The following is a 4032-nucleotide window of genomic DNA, read 5'->3' on the forward strand; positions in this document are numbered from 1 at the left end:
TTTATTGAGTAGAATATAGTTAACCATACCATACAATATCTATCACAGTATTGCCACCAAAGGGTAAAACATTACCGGAACATATCTGTATTAAATTCAGCCATTTTTGACCTTTTTGGGGGATTTATAACTAACCCAAGAACGACTGATAATGTGTTCTGAATAACATTACCCTTATTATCACTCTCTTTTAACTGTAATTACAGTGGACTTATTTTTTACCTGTATGCACATCACCTGTAACGACGAATTTCTGTAGGTGTTAAGAAATGGAGTTAATGATAAAGTTTTGAATGACACGTCAGCATTTGATAACTGATACTCGGTGTTAGTGTTTTTGTTTAATGTACGTTTATTATTTGTTATTTAATGTCTGCTGTTTTCTTCTATCTTTCCTTACTTTTTGAATATATATATATGTGTGTGTGTATGTATGTATGTATATATACACATATAGATAGATATAGGTATAAAGATATACATATGTATGTATATACACATAGATATATATATAATATATACATACATATCTTAGTATAAATGTATGTGTACGTATTTCAAGACGAGCCTTATGTTCCTCATTTATAAGATTGTATCACCAAATTAACAATACCAGCAAATGTGAAAACCAAAAACTATTATTATTATTATTATTATTATTATTATTATTATTATTATTATTATTATTATTATTATTATTATTATCGCCTCCAGCGTCAAACCGCTGAGCATTGTGAATTTAATCCGGCAACAATCAAGCTGGTTGTCCCACAGCAGGACGAGAGAATATGTCAGCGGTTTAACATCCCGTGCATAAGCTCGAAGACGCGGCCCCTTCGTCCCTTGCCAAAAGAAGAAGAACAAGAGGAGGAAGGAGAAGAAGAGGAAGTAGATGATGATGAAGGAGAAGAAGGTGAATGAAAAGGGGAAGAAGAAGAAGTAGAAGATGAAGATGAAGAAGAAGAAGGAGAAGAAGAAGAAGAAGAAGATGATGAAGAAGAAAAAAGAGAAGAAGGAGATGAAGAAGAAGAAGAAGAAGAGGAATGACAGAGTCGAGACGCTGCTCACAGAATGTTTCTCTGTGTAAATGAAAGGGGTTTACTCATGTTTGTATCCCCGGGGTGGAGGGAAAGGTCACTCGGTGTCACTTGGTTTTGGTATTTTTTGCTTCTTATATATATATATATATATATATATATATATATATATATATATATATATATATATATATATATATTTAGTATGTGGATATGCTGGTTTATTAATTAATGAATGAATGAATGAATTAATTTATTTATTTATGCTAGTTTATTAAATAAACAGTTTAATTTTGTTACCGCATACTGGTTCTGATGATGTTTTTCCTTAATTTTTTTGAGTGACCAAGCTAACACTAACGTCTATGGTATTGAAAGGATTTAATTTTTCTGACGAGCAACCGAAGAATTCTCTTTGTTGAGGAATGCATATTATGGCAGATTTCATTAGCAATCAGAAAATGCCGATTTTCCTATTAAACATTTATATTATTCCTTACCATTTTATTTATAATCGTATTTTGTTTATTTGCAACTGTGACTTGAATCGATTAGTAAATTCACCATTTTAACTATTTTTTTTTTTATGATTAATTTGAATATCAGCATTTTTATCGCATGCCATATCATTTGCCTCAGTAGAGAACCGTTCATTTTCCTATTTTCCGTCTCAGGTCCGTTTTTTTTTTTTTTTTAGTTATTTCCGTCATTTAATTTTCTTCGTTCCATTTTCCTTTCATTTTCTCGTTAGTCTGCACCGCGTCTGTAACTGGTAGGTATTTTGTATTATACCTGAAAACCCCTCCTGTTTTTATGTAATTATCCGTAATTCTGTAATTTCCGCTTTCCCCCTTACAGTAAGAAATACTGTCAGGAAAGGATTATGATTTTAGCCGGTCGATACGTGGTGGACAAAAAGTTCCCTTTTTTCATTTCCGTTGTAGCTTTTTTTTTTTTTGAAGTTCGTTCCTGAGGGAGAAATAAACACAAGTATATTTTTCTATTTCCTGTGAAATGTAACGTTTTCAACTCCAGAGGTGCTCGTTTTATCATTGCCGAAACTGCAGGGCAGTGGGTCTCGCAGTTTCACGCTTCTGCGTTCGTAGATGATAAACTGCCACATTAACATTCTGTCGCATTAACATTGTACGACATTAACATCCTACCGTATTAACATTCTACCACATTAACATCCCACCGTATTAACATTCTGCCACTCAAACATTGTACCACATTAACATCCTACCGTATGAACATTCTACCACATTAACATTCTACCACATTAACATTCTGCCACATTAACATTCTACCACATTAACATCCTACCGTATTAACGTTATACGACATTAACATCCTACCATATTAACATTCTACCACGTTAACATAATACCGTATCAACATTCTACCACATTAACATTCTACCACTTAACATCCTACCATAATAATATTGTACAACATTAACATCCTACCGTATTAAAATTGGAAAGCATTAACATCCTACCATATTAACATTCTACCAAATTAACATTCTACAACATTAACACCCTACCACATTAATATCCTACCACATTAACATTCTACCACATTAACATCCTGCCACCTTCATATCCTACCACATTAACATCCTACCACATGATGATATATAACATCAAGTATTGTACGATAATGTATATTGTAATTTATTATATGAAATTATATAATGCAAAGTAATGCACTTTTATGTATAATGTATCCTAAATTATGTATGATACTAGGTATTAAGTGACTGAATATAATGTTAAGTATATTACGGTTAAATGTAATGTTATGTAATTATGTAAACCAACACGAATTTTTTTATTTATAATATTTTTATGTGGGTACGTACACTAATTATTATATGATTGTCATGTCCAGTGTTATATTTAACATTATGCAGATTATCGTTTGATTATGAATACTAAAATGATTATTTTTATATTAAACATAATACTGATTATCATTTGATTATGAATATTAAATGGTTATTTTTTATATTAAACATGATACTGATTATCATTTGGTTATGAATATTAAAATGATTATCTTTTTATTAACACAATACTGATCATCATTTGATTGTGAATATTAAAATTATTTTTATATTAAAGTACTGGTTATCATTTGATTATGAATATTAAAATGATTATTTTTATATTAAACATACTACTGATTATCATTTGATTGTGAATATTAAAATTATTATTTTTATATTAAACATAATACGGATTATCATTTGGTTATGAATATTGAAATAATTATTTACTTTCAAGACTTGACGTTGATGTGACTGCGCAGTTGAGGTTTTATGTACATACCAAAAAAAAAAAAAGAATAACAGGAATTGAACTGTGCTTCTAAGTGTGTAGAGCCCATTCATTCATTAAGGATTTGTAGTTGTATTTGCAATGGTTTTCCATTCACTTTGTTCAGGAATAATGTTATTTATCACACCAGTGTATAGGTAAATGTCAGTCACTGTGAGATTAAATGACAAGATTCAGTCCTGTATTTGTATAGCTTAGCATTTATTTCATTTTAAAATGGAGTGTATTCCTTTATCTTCGTTATGTTTTCAGAATTTTTGCCAAGGAAAATATTGCCGTTGATTTAAATCACGTGTAGCTGACATGCTGAACGCACATCTTTGTAAATATATTGTAAATTCTCACATAAAAGATACCAGTGTTGAAAAAGAACTACATTCACGTGGCGTTTTATTTTCTTTATAATAAATATTCATTTTTGTAAATGTATCTGCAGATTTGGGTAACTGTACCTTGCTTTGAAGTTTTGATAAGTATCCGAGTTATCGTTTTGTCGATAATTATCAAAGTTCCCTTTGGTTGGAAAAGAGTGTTGGTGAGACAGAAAGTCTTCAACATTAGCATGGAAAAAGACATGTATAATCTGTGTTATTGGTACATTATTTTTCCTACCAATGATATCCAACTGTAGAGACTGTCAATGACCGGCA

The sequence above is a fragment of the Macrobrachium rosenbergii genome, chromosome 21 (genome assembly GCF_040412425.1).
Source record: "Macrobrachium rosenbergii isolate ZJJX-2024 chromosome 21, ASM4041242v1, whole genome shotgun sequence".
Classification (NCBI taxonomy): domain Eukaryota; kingdom Metazoa; phylum Arthropoda; class Malacostraca; order Decapoda; family Palaemonidae; genus Macrobrachium; species Macrobrachium rosenbergii.